This window comes from Anastrepha ludens, chromosome 5, assembly GCF_028408465.1.
Source record: "Anastrepha ludens isolate Willacy chromosome 5, idAnaLude1.1, whole genome shotgun sequence".
Taxonomy (NCBI): Eukaryota; Metazoa; Arthropoda; class Insecta; order Diptera; family Tephritidae; genus Anastrepha; species Anastrepha ludens.
This window is the reverse complement of record NC_071501.1, coordinates 106,786,809-106,802,520: the sequence shown is the minus strand read 5'-3', so window position 1 is coordinate 106,802,520 and position 15,712 is coordinate 106,786,809. Positions and strand designations below refer to the sequence as shown.

At 37.4% G+C, this 15,712-nt stretch overlaps 1 protein-coding gene across 1 annotated transcript in view; it reads right to left on the bottom strand.

Annotated features, from left to right (window-relative positions):
• The window catches only part of LOC128863419 (transient receptor potential-gamma protein), a 71,804-nt gene that overhangs the window by 34,198 nt on the left and 21,894 nt on the right, over positions 1-15,712 (bottom strand). The window contains exon 2 of the mRNA XM_054102559.1: positions 9,208-9,247. The gene's annotated coding sequence lies outside the window, so the exon portion shown is untranslated. The remainder of the gene's footprint in view (positions 1-9,207; positions 9,248-15,712) is intronic.

The following is a 15,712-nucleotide window of genomic DNA, read 5'->3' as shown; positions in this document are numbered from 1 at the left end:
GGGGGAAAAAGAAAACAAAAATCGAACTAGGGGAAGAAGGGGCTTAGATTAGGATATGATGACCAAACGGTGACTAATTACATTGCGTTAGTCGCTTCAAGCTGCTGATGAATTTCAACAGATGCGTAATGTATAGATCTGCTTTATTCTCAGTGGGAGCCCAGTTATCTGAATTTTATCCTGACAAGAGCAGTTGCTGAGATGATTCTATTTCATCTTCCAACTGGCTTCTGCAGAAAGAACTCGAGGCAATCCCAAGTCTCATGGCATGGATACCTAGCGGAGAATGCCGAGTAAGGACACTCATCCAGTTTGAGAGCTGCGGCTTTGTTAGCCTCATAAATTCCCTCAAGCGCTCCCGATCTATCCGAGCCCAATAGGACGCCGTGACTTTGCACATATGCGCACTAACCCAGTGCACACTAAGTGGATGCGAGGTCTATCTTTCCTGGAGCAGGTTCTCAAGGGAGCCCCAATTCTATCATTTTACGGTGAAATCGTCTCGAGGGTCCCCTGTTTGCCCAGCTCATCAGTCTAGCACAAAGAACGAGTCTAGAGCTTTAATTACAATCTGACTATCGGAGTAGTTGTTCACCTCCTTCAAAGTAATGGCAGAGGTAAGCAACTAATCCACTGCTTCTTAAATTGCGGCTCCCTTCGCTTGAAAAAAACTACAGTGGTCCGATACCCTAATTTTGAGCTTGATGGGGAACTCCACCAACCCTTCCGTCCAACTTTGAGCCATCCGTAAACATGTTTGCTATGCTCTGTCTCCAAATGTTGCACCCCGTTCACTCCTACCTTGATAGAGTATGAATGGAAAAAGTACCTCTCGGGGCTAGCCAAGGTATATATTGATCATCACCATGGTGATGAACTCTGAGTTTCTAAGAATACTTCAGCGTCCGTAGCTTACGTCTAGACTGAGGCCCAAACACCTCAATCTGATTGCAGCACTAGGGTAGGAGTGCTCCGAAGTGCCCCACAGATTCCAATAAGAGCAGACCTTTAGATTCTCTCCAGCTCTTTAACTGATGTCGTTATTTCCAGCGAGTTCAACCAGACAAGGATTTATATCGTATAAAGGAGAGGAAAGAGCAAAGGAGAGGAGAGAAGAGGGCAAAGGAGAGGAGAGAAGAGATATGAGAAATGAAATTGAATTACTTCTAAATTAAACCAAATTCAATTCAATTCAATTTAATTTAAATCAATTCAGTTCCACTTTTCAATTCGAATTAAATTAAATTAAATGAAAATAAAATAAAATGAAATGAAAAAATTTAATTAGATTAAGCTAAATTAAACTAAGTTAGACCAAATTATATTAATTGAATTGAAAATATACAAAAATTTTTCGAAAGCTATAATTTAAAAATTGTGGGAAAAATATTAATACATTATTAAAAATATTTTTGTTTTAAATTGTCTCATTGTTCTAAAAAAAATAGTCATAAGACTAAAAATTTTTTTTTATTATTAAAAATATTTTTGTTTTAAATTGTCTCATTGTTCTAAAAAAAAAAATAGTCATAACACTAAACATTTTTTTTTTGAAACATGAAAACGAATTTTATCTACATCATCGCGGAACAAAAAAATATATTATATTTAGTCGGAATGAAAAAAAAATTAAACTTGATTTCAACTCCCTCGTTGGAGTTTGAGTCTCTAAGATTCAACTGTTCTTCTGATGTCGCACTTCTTAAATGCATTCCCCATTTAGAGGGGGCGCTCGATTGAAATTGATAAGCTAACCTGCCCCAATAATTAGTGACTGTTTCGCATACACTTTCCATTCCTTCTATTCGCCGTAGCATAAAAATACTATTAACTTTGTTGCTGTTAAGCGTCGCAAATTATATTAAATAAATAAATTTTCTATAAATAGTGAAAACATTTCAGGTTTAAATAACTTAATATGCCTGCTATTGCCTGCAGTCAAAATACTATTTATTTATTTATGTGAGTATATTTCAAACTCTTAGCTGCACACAGACAATTTCTTTCCTCCGTTCGCGTCATTTAGTTCCTTCTGAAACTATCCGTGCATGCACGCAACCATCTCGTGCAACATTTATAAGCAATTCAACATTCCTTCGTCCTTTGTTGGGTGCATTGAACTCTACGTACCGACCACCTTTCAGCGAGGTATCGGTCGAGTCGTGTCGAGACGAGTTCAAACGCTCCTCAACCGTTCACGCCATTACCTCAGTCACATGCCAATCGCTTGCGGTAGGTCGCGCACTAGTCAGTTTGGGCTTTTAGCTGGTTGGCTGGCAGGTGAATGAAACAATTTTTGTTTTTTACAAAAGTTCATGTCTCTGTAGTTCTGTGCAGTAGCACCTGCTTGTACATTTCTACGATTACTACACTTGGATCAATAGCTGAATGGTATGCGCAAAACCAAACAGGGAGTCAGGGAGCAATGCAGCAGCAGTGCAAGTGGTAGTTGGTACAAATAGGAACACCAACAATTTTGTGTATGCATGCAGTCTTTACGTTGTATTCGAGTTATCGATTGACCTGAAAACATGTACAGCGTGCCAATGAAGTAATTTTTACACACCCATGCACACACACACACATACAATCTTAGCATATTTCTTAGGTCCTCACGTGCTCGATAGTTGGCATACTTTGCAATACGCTTGTGGCTTTGCATTAGCACTCACATTTCGACCACGTGCAAAAACAAATGGCTTTTGTAAGAGTTGAAATAATAAACTCACACACACACACACACACAGAACATATGCACTCGCATTGCATGCACAACAAGCTCAAATGCAGTGTGGTTAGCACAATTGACAGGCGAAAATTCATATCATCTCAAATAGTGATTTTTCAATTGATGTTGACCTCCGCTGCTCTTGTAAACATAGCGAACGAAAGCTAGAGAATTTTGTTTTTACCAATCGCAGCATCCACAAAATATGATTCATTGGAAAATTTTAAATTATTACACATTTACTTTCTTGCCGTACAAATTTGTAGCAAATAATTTAGTGTGACTCCGCAGCGGAAGATGAATTCAGAAGCTTTGCGTTATTTATTGAAATACTGTCAATTTTTTTTAAACGATGGCATTCGATACGTGATTTTCGCAATATTTAAAACTATTTAAAGTTTTTGTTATTGTTTTATTGCTAATTGCGACTTTCGTGCAAATGAAGAATTCATTCAACTTATCGGTTTGTGGTGCTGATGTGAATTTATAATAATAAAATTAAAGTGGGTATAGAAGAATTGAATTGATGCAGGTGGTGGGGCGTATGAGTAACAAATTTACAAGTCTAAAGCTGCCAAGCCAGTGCACAAACGATAGCGACCGGTATTTTTACGTATCCTAAATATAAACTCTCAATAATTTTTGACCGTGTAGGCAAATGTTCAAAATAACCAGTTTAAGAAATTAATTTAATGCGCCTGATAAGTGAAGAGTTAAAATTTAATTTAATTTTTTGCGCCGTAATATTTCATACCGCTCTAATAAATAACAATAATAATAAATATAAAATGGATATTTTTTTACGCAAGCCAAGCATGAGAAATTTTACCAATTTAATTTAGGCTCAAAGCAAGGCAATTTAGGCTTAAGCAAGAGAAATTTCAATTACCATAGGTTCAATGGACACTCACTGCATCATCACTAGAGCTGTGATAGTCATGCAAACGCATGTTGCATGCATATTTTGCATGTTTTGTCCATAAAAGCATATATCGGTTTAAAATGCATGTTTGCATATTTTTTGAGTTATTTTAAGAAATTTAAATCATTCCTCTATCCAAAACATTTCATTTCATTTATTGCCCAAAACCATTTTAACATAGGAGTTTACAAAACATAAAGAAAAACAATTCGCAGCTAAACTTTCGTTTAAAGAACAGATCTATAACATTTTATGCACCCATCTGTTTTAAAATTTTTTTATTTGCTTTCTCCAATGAGGTGACAAATTTGTTTATAAAAGTGAGACTCGAAAGTGAATGAATGACCACGAAATGAGTTTGGCGCAATTATTGGTTACTATGATTTGTGAAGAGAGCCGAACGACAAGTGCTTTGCGTCACTTGTGTTAGTATGAAATGCATAGTAAACGCAGTAAGTTACATCATATTCTTCTCAGTTATTGCATGGTATTTGAAGTAATCGGTTGATTGAAAATTGGGTTAAGATGCCAAAAGATAGAAAAGAAACGAAGGGTGAATTTATTGTGCGCTTGAAAAACCAATTTCCCAATGTTTTTCGGTCGGACAAATTAGTTTTATTTTGTTCACATTGCAATTGTGTGGTTTCTGCGAAAAAAAATATTTCAAGTCAAACAGCACATTGATTTAGTGAAACACAAGGATGCTCAAGAACGAAAAAAAACAGAATTCTGAACGTGAAATGAACCAATTGTTCGGTATTCCATATGGATTTATGTAAAACGTTAATTGAAGCCTACATTCCATTAAATAAAGTGAATCATCCGAGTGTAGTACAATTCATAGAAAAATACACTTCACAATCAGTTCCAAATCAAAGCACACTTCGTCGTAATTATGTGCCACATTTGTATGAAACGATTGAAAAATTGCGTTTAAAAGCTGATGGAAAACATATTTGGGTTACTCAGGATGAAACATCGGATATAGAAAAAAAATCAGTTGCGAATTTTGTTTTTCGCATATTGGATGATGAAAATAAGCGCGGAAAATCTTATTTGTTGAACGTTAAAGAATTAGACAAATGCAACGCTAACACGATCGCAACATTTTCTACTGATTCATTGTTACTTTTATGGCCTAAAGGTAGGCCTTTACCTAAACACTCGAAAAACGACTCAATTTTGAATTTTTTCTTAGCGTTTCTTTTGTATTGAAGGAACTGAATATGATTTCGCATATATGCATATATGATTTCGGCAATGAAGTCTCTTCAAGTTTTATTCCCAAAAATGCTACACGTTACATGTTTTGTTCATGGATTGCGTCGGTTGGTAGAATCGTAAGTAAATTTGTTGATATCAAAAGTAAGGGATACCTTCGTCAGAGTACGTATTGCTATTTTTATCTATAGTTCAAATTATTATATTGAAAAAACCATTAAATTCCTTCACAGTCAGCAGCTCGACGACAGCTGTTTAAGCAAGCAAATCCGAACATTCCACTGCCCCCCGAACCAATTGTCACTAGATGGGGAACTTGGCTACAAGCATGTGATTACTATGCTGACAAATTTGACGCTGTAAAATCGGTTGTTGATTATTTGAATTATGCAGATTCGGAATGTATTGGAGATGCAATAGATGCAATTGGAGCGTTCAATATTCGACAAGATTTGGCATTCATAAAAGCTAACTTCATGTTCATCGCAGATAAATATCAAAATATTAGAATCGAAATGAGTGGATTGAAAAAGTGTATAGAGCTGTATGAAGAAGTTCATTCTATCTTAGGCATATATATAGTTCTTTGCTTGAAATTAGTGATATTTTGAATATAGATTCATGAGCTAGCGCTTCAAATGAATATATAATAGGTCTATTTATAAGTTCGTGCGGTTTTACAACAGATGGCGTAACTTGATTATTATTCCATCGATCCACATTTCCAAACATTCATTGGAGAGCTTCTGTCGTAAGGCACAAACGTCAGTATAAGTTTTTTATTTGAAGCGTAAACAACAATATTTTTACCACACTTGAAAATGTCGAATTTCGTGCCAAATAATGTGTTTTTGCGGGGAATTCTTCTTCATTATTTTAATATGAAGAAAAAAGCAGCCGAAAGTCATCGTATCTTGGTGGAAGTTTATGGTGAGCATGCTCTATCTGAGCGAACGTGCCAGAAGTGGTTTGCACGCTTTAAAAGTGGTGATTTTGGCTTGGAAGACGAAGAACGCGAGGGTGCGCCGCCAAAGTTCATGGATACCGAATTGGAGGAATTGCTCGATCAAGATCCGGCTCAAACGCAAGAAGAGGTTGCAAAAACTTTGGGAGTTGATCAATCAACCATTTCCAAACGTTTAAAAGCCATGGGAATGATCCGAAAGGTAGGCCATTGGGTGCCGTATGAATTGAAGCCAAGAGACGTTGAACGCCGTTTTATGGCATGCGAACAACTGCTTCAACGGGACAAAAGAAAGGGTTTTTTGCATCGAATTGTGACTGGCGATGAAAAGTGGGTCCATTACGACAATCCAAAACGTCGGGCAAAGTATGGATACCCTGGCCATGCTTCAACATCGACGTCGGCGCAGAATATTCATGGCCTGAAGGTTATGCTGTGTATCTGGTGGGACCAGCTGGGTGTTGTGTATTATGAGCTACTGAAACCGAATGAAACGATTACGGGGGATGTCTACCGACGACAATTGATGCGTTTGAGCCGAGCACTGCGAGAAAAACGGCCGCAATACGCCGATAGACACGACAAAGTTATTTTGCAACATGACAATGCTCGGCCACATGTTGCACAAGTGGTCAAAACATACTTAGAAACGCTCAAATGGGATGTCCTACCCCACCCGCCGTATAGTCCAGACCTTGCGCCATCCGATTACTATCTCTTCCGATCGATGCAACATGACCTGGCTGACCAGCACTTCCGTAATTACGATGAAGTCAAAAAATGGATCGATTCGTGGATTGCGGCAAAACCGACCGAATTTTTCACAAAGGGAATCCGTGAATTGCCAGAAAGATGGGAAAAAGTAGTAGTAAGCGATGGACAATATTTTGAATATTAAATTTGTAACCATTTTACGTCAATAAAGTTTCAAATTTCGAAAAAAAACCGCACGAACTTATTCATAGTCCTATTAACAGCATTGAGACCATGTGAAATAACATTTTTTAAATTTGCTGTTGCTACATCGGTGGATGCAGAACGTTCCTTCTCAACCTACAAGCCAATTTTAACTGAAAAACGGCGATGTGGCTCGTTCTATAGCCTGAAATAACATCTTGTTTTGACTTGCAATAATGAATTACTATAAGTATCTGGCTAACTGAAATAAAAATGTTTACTAGCCCAGGAGAAAAAACTACCTTTTTGCATTTTCGGTATTTTTTGAGAGATTTTCGAATATTATTTTGGGCTTTTTTTGCATGTTTTCATACATATTTCCGTGCATATTTGGTCTTTTTTGCATTTTTTCGTGCATATTCCAGAGTTTTTCATGCATTTTTGCATGCATATTTAGGCCTTTTATTTTGCATGACTATCACAGCTCTACTCATCACGGATCACAACTTGGGCAAATTTCATGATTCCAAATTTACACATAGCTATAGAAGGTGTTGTAAAATTTTACACTATAACGTGACAAATATGGATATATGCATTTGAGCTGGAAACAGAACAGCAATTGACAGTACCGGTGCTCCAAGCCAAGCTGAATTTAACAAAAGTTGTTCGAGGAAGAAGCAATGCTCGCCTGTTTTTTCGGAAAATCTGATCATGTCGCAATTGTACCACTAAAGGAACTTAAAACAACTACGAATATGAGTCGCGTACAGCTATTTGTTTGCCAGAATTTTTCGGAGTTTTAAGGAAAACCAACCACCAAACCGCTGAAGACGAATCATCCTTCACCAAGCCAATACGAGCTCTCACACACAGGACATACAAGAGAGTTTTTGAAGATCGAGTTAATGGATCACCCGCCTTATAGTTCTGATATGGCCTCTAATGATTTCGTTTTGTTCCCGAGGCTAAAAAAAAATGCAATGTCAACGTTTTTCAACGCTTGAAGAAGCTGTTCCAGTTTTTAAACAGCTCGTTTCGAAGATATGGAGAAGTGTACTGACTTCCAAGGGGAATATTTTGAAAACCAATAAAGCTATTTTCATTATTATTTTATTGTGATTTCATAATTATATAGTAATTGGCGCGTACACCCTTTTTGGGTGTTTGGCCGAGCTCCTCCTCCTATTTGTGGTGTGCGTCTTGATGATGTTCCACAAATGGAGTGACCTACAGTTTCAAGCCGATTCCGAACGGCAGATATTTTGACGTGATAACGTCTTATAATTCGATTTAGCCGGCTGCACGCACGAAAAAATGTGTCGTTACCTTGCTCATTAGTGTTACCTTGCTCATTTGTCGTTACCTTGCTCATTTGTCGACCTTGCTCATTGTCGTTACCTTGAATGAACTGCAAGCGAAAGCGCGGAACGAACAAAGCAAACGAACGGCAACGTTCGACATCTGGCTCTGTCCTACTTGAGTGAGCATATATGTGTACCTATATGTATGTATATGCGCATTTGTATATAAATTCACATATGTACTTGTATTTGCATATGCCTTCTTCCTGTGTGCATGGTAATGAACCATTTCTCTGTTGAGAATAGGACGATGATAGAAAAAGTAGGAAATGAAAGGGAGTGTTTCGAGTGTAAAGTGTCTTGAAAAAGGCAAATCGATGATGGTGCCTCTTAGTGTTGTTGACTTATTAACGTCTGATACACAATCGAAATTGAAGATATCTTTCATGAATTTGATAAATGTTTCGTCATTTTTCACGTTTGTGTAAATGTAACTTGACCTATTCCATTGCAATTCCATTTACCTCCTCCTCTATATCCATACAAAATATCTATCAAACAAATAAAATTAAAATTTTGTTTTGAAAATTGCAACCATTCCATCAATATTTTCTTATGACAATCGAAGATCTTTTCGCTTCGAAGAGAAATGAAGCTCTGCTTGCGAATTTCTGTTGGTCGACTGTAACCAAAAAATAAAAAAGAAAAGAGAGTAGAATAAAGCAGAAAATCCTAAATATTTTATTAATGTGAAAAAAGAAATATTTACAAAATAAAAAAATCTCAATACAAAAATTATGTGGAAATATCACGTCAAAAAGTGGCCAAAATTGTAAAAAATGTTTGGTAATCCATTGAAAATCGGCAAACTTCTACATTAATATTGAGTTTTGTAAAAATCATATTTTCAAAACAGATTGAGACTTTTTTTATTACAAAATAATAGAAAAATCGCTTGAGAGATAAGCAAACTTAAAATTTAAATATTTAGAGAAAATCGTCTGTTCCAGAAAAAAAATTTGTTATATGGAATTTTAGCGCCCCGGCAGTGTTACAAAAAAGTCTTCCTTTATACACCTGTGGGCTTAAACAGAGACTACCAATTTTACTTGAAGTTTAAAGGTAAATACGCCACTAATATAGAGTTTAAAAACTCGTGTTATAATCTTACCTCCTTCTTCGTTGGTTTTGACATCGTTCCATTTAGACAACTGCAATAAAACAAAAACATTTATAATAATTTAATATTTAAGCAAAGGACTGAATATGCAATAAAATATTAGTAAATATTTTTCAAAGGAAATAAAATAATATTTCATATACATATCAATAATAGTATATATACAGGGTGCGCCATCTTTTATGTCGGTATGAAAACATTGAATAACTTTGAAAAAAAGAAACAACTGATTTGTATCAGTGAGGTATTTTTATTTGGTTTGGTTATTTACACTTTATTAAAACTATTTTTTGAACACAATATCAATCAAGTGGCCACCCTTATTAGCAATCACAAACTGCGACCTTTTTTCTGCGTTTGACAGCACCTTGTCAAGTACAGGGTGGGCCATGTAAAATTTGCTTTTTGAATCGGCTATAAAAAAAAAACTAATCAATATTTTTTCAAACTTTTTTTTTATTTGAAGATTGAACATTGTCATTTATGAATGAAAAATAATATCGTTCGAATGACTGCCGCGACTGGCTTTACAGTAGGCCATTCGATTAACCCAATTTTTAAGCAAATTTTCGATTGTTTGGGCTCCAATTTCATGAATGGCAACTTCGATTTCGTGTTTTAAAGCATCAATCGTCTCTGGATGGTTCGCATAGCATTTGTCTTTAACGGCTCCCCACAAAAAATAGTCCAACGGGCTTAAATCACAGCTCCGCGGCGGCCAATTGATATCGGAATTTCGGCTGATTATTCGGTTTTCAAAAACGGTAGCCAAAAGTTCGAGTGCAACTTTGGCAGTGTGACAAGTTGCACCGTCCTGTTGAAACCAAATGCCGTCCATGTCATCCTCTTCAATTTTTGGAAACAACTCGTTGAGCATGTCACGGTAACGCTCGCCATTTACTGTAACCGCGGAAGAAGAAGAAGACTCACCACTTTGGAAATAGGTTTTAAATATTTCCCAGTTTTGTTCAAGCGTATAGCGTCCCATTTCGTAAATGTCAAACCTTTAAGTAAATTATGAACACATTTGACATGTCATTTGTGTTATCATTCTCAAAAAAATAGGTGGTTCACAAAGCAAACGCTATATGGCCCACCCTGTATTTCGGGTTTTATAGCGTCGATTTCGGTTGTTTCGGGGTAATGCGATCCATGATTGAAATTGTGCTGAATTGACGTATCGAAAATATGTATGTTGAAGTCGATCGGTTGGCAAATGACAAAGTTATTCAGCGTTTACCGGAAGATATCTATGAAATGAGACTTTCAGCTATTAGTCCATACATGCCACCAGGAGTATTTTTAAACCTTCCCAACTATCTGGTTTTTTTCGTCTGTCATTTGTCAACAATGTTCAGTTCATTGTTTGTTACATTTCATACAACAATGCATTTTTGTCGCTCTTAAAAATGTCGAATTTCGTGTCTTCAAACTCCGATTTGCGGACATTGTTTATTTTCTGTTATCAATTGAAGAAAAACGCTTCTCAAGCTCATCAAATGCTTATAGAAGCTTATGGTGGACATGCTCTAAGTAGAGCACAGTGCTTCAGGTGGTTTGAAAAATTCCGAAGCGGTGATTTTAGCATAGAGAACGAGGACCGTGGCCGGCCACCGAAAAAGTTTGAGGACGCCGAATTACAAGCATTGTTGGATGAAGATGATGGTGAAACGCAAGAAATGATGGCAGATCAGTTGGGAGTGACCCAAAAAACCATTTTCAAACGTTTGAAAGACATGGGCATGATTTTAAAGGTCGGAAGATGGGTGCCGCATGAACTGACTGAAAGGCAGCAAGAGAACCGAAAAACCACTTGTGAAATGCTACTCTCCCGGTTCAAAAGGAATTCTTGTTTGCATTGAAACGTTACGGGTGATGAAAAATGGGTGTATTTCTCCAATGCCAAACGTAAACGATCGTATGGTCCGCCCGGCCACAAGCCAAAAACAACGGCCAAACCAAATCGCTTCGTCGCAACGCAATGCTGTGTGTTTTCTGGGATCAGCGTGGTATGATTTGGTACGAGCTATTAAAACCCAGTGAAACAGTTGACGGTGCACGCTACCAACGACAATTGGCCGATTCGAACAGCGCTATACACCGGAAACGTCCAGAATATGCCGATCGGCGTCACAAAGTAATTTTTCTTGATGAGAATACACCGCCACATCGAACAAGAGCGACCCGGGAATTCGTGCAGACGTACGATTGGGAACCGCTGGTGCATGCGGCTTACTCACCAGACTTGGCGCCTTCCGATTATCATTTGTTTGCATCGATGGGCCACGCACTTTCCGAGCAGCGCTTCAATTCTCATGAATAAGCCAAAAAATGGCTCGATGATTGGTTTGCGGCCAAAGACGGCCAATTTTTTGGCACGGCATCCACAAGTTTCCTGGGAGATGGGAAAAATGTGTCGCTAGCGATGGCTATTATTTTGAAGATTAAATTTGTAATCATTTTTTGTTAATAAACGTTTGAAATTGACAAAGTCTCACTTCATAGGTATCTACCGTATACATACCGACATAAAAGATGACCTGTACCAGGTGCCACGAAATTAATCACCCTATCGAAGGATTTTTAATTTTTGCAAATGTCAATCATATTTGAACTAGACAGCTGCAGTATACAAATAGACAAGAAATGGAGCGCATGAAAGTAAAAACAAAGATATTCATCAATTAAAATCATTTTTTCTATTTAGGAGAAAGTTATTCAAAAACAAAATTGGATGATTAATTGTGCGCCATCTTGTATCTCTAAGTTTTACTGCTGATACTGGCTTACGGGCGGAATGTATGGAAATAAAAAAAAAAGGTTGTCTGTAAAGTCGGTTTACTGACGATAGCTTAACGTGACAACGTCATAAGAAAATATTGATGGAATGGTTGCAATTTTCAAAACAAAATTTTAATTTTATTTGTTTGATAGATATTTTGTATGGATATAGAGGAGGAGGTAAATGGAATTGCAATGGAATAGGTCAAGTTACATTTACACAAGCGAGAAAAATTACGAAACATTTATCAAATTCATGAAAGATATCTTCAATTTCGATTGTGCATCAGACGTTAATAAGTCAACAACACTAAGGGGCACCATCATCGATTTGCCTTTTTCAAGACACTTTACACTCGAAACACTCCCTTTCATTTCCTACTTCTTCTATCATCGTCCTATTCTCAACAGAGAAATGGTTCATTACCATGCACACAGGAAGAAGGCATATGCAAATACAAGTATGTGAATTTATATACCTACATATGCGCATATACATACATATATACGCTCACTTAAGTAGGAGAGAGCAAGATGTTGAACGTTGCCGTTCGTTTGCTTTGTTTGCTTTGTCGTTCGTTCCGCGCTTTCGCTTGCAGTTCATTCAAGGTAACGGCAATGAACAAGGTAACGACAAATGAGCAAGGTAATACTAATGAGCAAGGTAACGACACATTTTTTCGTGCGTGCAGCCGGCTAAATCGAATTATAAGACGTTATCACGTCAAAAAGCTCTATGACGTCCTGATTTAAGCGGTACGGCAGCATGTATTCCATACTGCACTGGTTCTGGACATACCGATACAAACACCCAACCTTTTACTATAGAATCATGGCATACTTCTCCATACTCTGTTACAAATTATGAGTAAGAATTAAGATCCTCAAAACACTTGTACTTAACGCGTAGATAAGAAAACTTTGCGTGCCCGATAAAAGCCGCTCGGCCGTTGGCTTGTAATTCATTGAAACAACATCAGTCTGGTGACAACATCAAGGCAGATATGCCAAAATCTTTAAGTCTATTGACATCTATCACCTGGACGAAATCCAGCTGATATCGGCGAAACTGCACTACGTCTGGGTATTCAAGTAGCTCCTCTTACGATGTCAATGTGTTAAGCAACCTGTAGTTGTAGGCAAAATAATTTCACCTCTTTCATCATATTTTTTTTATTTTTTTATTATTACATCTATTTAAATACATATAGGTATGTATAGAATGTTTGTTGACACTACAACTAGTTTAAAGGAAACTAACAAGCGTTATAACAATTTTGTGGGGTTTTCATGAAGAGAGTTTTAAACTATCTTCTTTACATTAACTACCAATAAGATCAGATGGTTTTTTTGCTGGAGTCGTCGGCTTGGGCCTGCAGTGTTGAGAAGTTTGCTGGCTTCCTCGTTTACGTGCCTCTGGAGCCGCTTAGAGTGGGATTCTGCTTGTAGTTTAATAACTTCAGCGTCCGTAGGAATGTTAAGGTGACGATGAATATCTGCATTGCGAATGTACCAAAGTGCGTTCTCAATGTTTTTGAGAATTTTATTTTGAAATCGTTGGATTATGTTAATATTATTTTGACTATCACAGCCCCAAATTTGTGCGCCATAAGACCACACTGGTTTGATATTTTGACTGTATATCATTATTTTTTTATATATGGAGAGTTTTGAGTTCCATCCCATTAGTTAGTTTATTTTTAGTATTTTCAAATTAAGCTCGCTTCGTTTTATTTTTATATGCACCTTCCAACGTAGCTTAGCATCGAGGGTTATTCCAAGATATTTGGCAGTATTTGCGTATGGAATTGAAGCACCTAATAGCATTATTAGGTGATGGTTTGCTTTTTCATTGGTGAAGGTCACATGAATTGATTTGTTACTGTTTAATTTTATTCGCCAAATTTTCGTCCATCTTTTAACTGCGTCTATAGCGGTTTGCAGTTAAGCTGCCGCTACTTCGGCGGTTTGTCCTGTTGGAAGAACTGCTGTGTCGCCAGTAAAGGTGGTGATCATAGTGCTTGGAGGTAATGGATATCTTTCGTATACAGAAGGTAAAAAAGAGGTCCAAGGATGCTCCCTTGCGACACGCCAGCGTTTATTTCCTGCAATTTCGAATACTCATTCCCTTGTTTTACGCGAAAATGGCGTACGATTTCATAACTGTATTGAAGTGGAAGACATGAGTTCAATTTGTTGATAAGGCCTTCATGCCAAACCTTGTCGAATGCTTGCACGACGTTCAGGAAGACTACTGAGCATATGTTTTTCTCTTCGAACGATTTTTCTATTGCAGCTGTAATTCTGTGTACCTGGTCTATGGGGGAGTGTTTACAACGAAATTCAAACTCGTGTGAAGTTATCAGATTGCGAAACTCAATGATTTGCTTTAAGCGATTTAAAATGAGCTTTTCCAGTAGTTTTGAAATTTGTGGCATCAAGGAGACTGGAAGGCATGAGGAAACAATATTGTGGATCCTTTCCTGGTTTGGCAATCACAATCATCTCCGCAACTTTCCGCAGGCTTAGAACATAATGGAGTCGGATCGATGAATTGAATAGATTGGCTAATCTTACTAGGCTTTTGATGGGTCTTTGCTTTAATACTTCCGCTGTGATTAAATTAAATCCAGGTGCCTTTTTGTCTTTTAGTTGCTTGGTTTTTCTTTTCAGTGCGCTTATATAGGGTGATTTTTTAAGAGCTATAGGAAAGTTTTTCAGAAAAACACACGTAAAGTTCTGAAAAATGCATGAAATTTTTATTTAAATCGATAGTACAGTCCATATAATTTAATGTTTGAAGATTATTTTACCCAAATGTTGACCGCGACTGCGCTTCAAATGGTCCATCCGCTTAGTCCAATTTTGGCGTACTCTTTCCAATGTTTCGGCCGGTATCTAACATATAAATGCTTTAATGTTGTCTTCCAATGCGTTAATTGAAGCAGGCTTGTCTGAATAGACATGAGCATTAACATAGCCTCACAAAAAATAATCTAAAGGCGTTATATCGCACGATCTGGGTGGTCCATCGACAGGTCCCGAACGTGAAATAGAATGTTCATCCAACTCGCCTCTCAACAAGTCCATTGTTACGCGTGCTGTGTGGCATGTGGCACCGTCTTGCTGAAACCACATGTCATGCAAGTCAAGCTCTTGCATTTTGGGCAAAAAAAGTTGGATATCATGTCAAGGTAACGCTCACCATTCCCAGTTACGTTACGATTCGCAGCATCTTTGAAGAATTCCGGTCCAATGATACCTCCAGCCCATAAACCGCACCAAATTGTGACCTTTTCCGGATTCATTGGTAGCTCTTGCAATTCTTCTGGCTGATCTTCACTCCAAAATCGACAATTCTGCTTATTTACGTACCCATTGATCCAAAAATGAGCTTCGTCGTTGAACACAGTTTTTCGATAAAAAAGTGGATCTTCGGCCAACTTTCAAAGAGCCCATTTACTAAAAATGCCTTGCGGTCATTCGGCTTCAATTCTTGCACCAGCTGTATTTTGAAAGGCTTCACACCTAAATCCTTTCGCAAAGTTTTGCACGTTGTTGAGTAACAGAGGTCCACGAATCGATAATTATCGATTATAATTGATGGTCATCATTAACACTGGCCGATACAGCTGCGATATTTTCTTTAGTTCGCACTCTACGTAAGCGTGTTGGTGGTTTGATGTCCAATAATGTAAATTTGGTTCTAAATTTA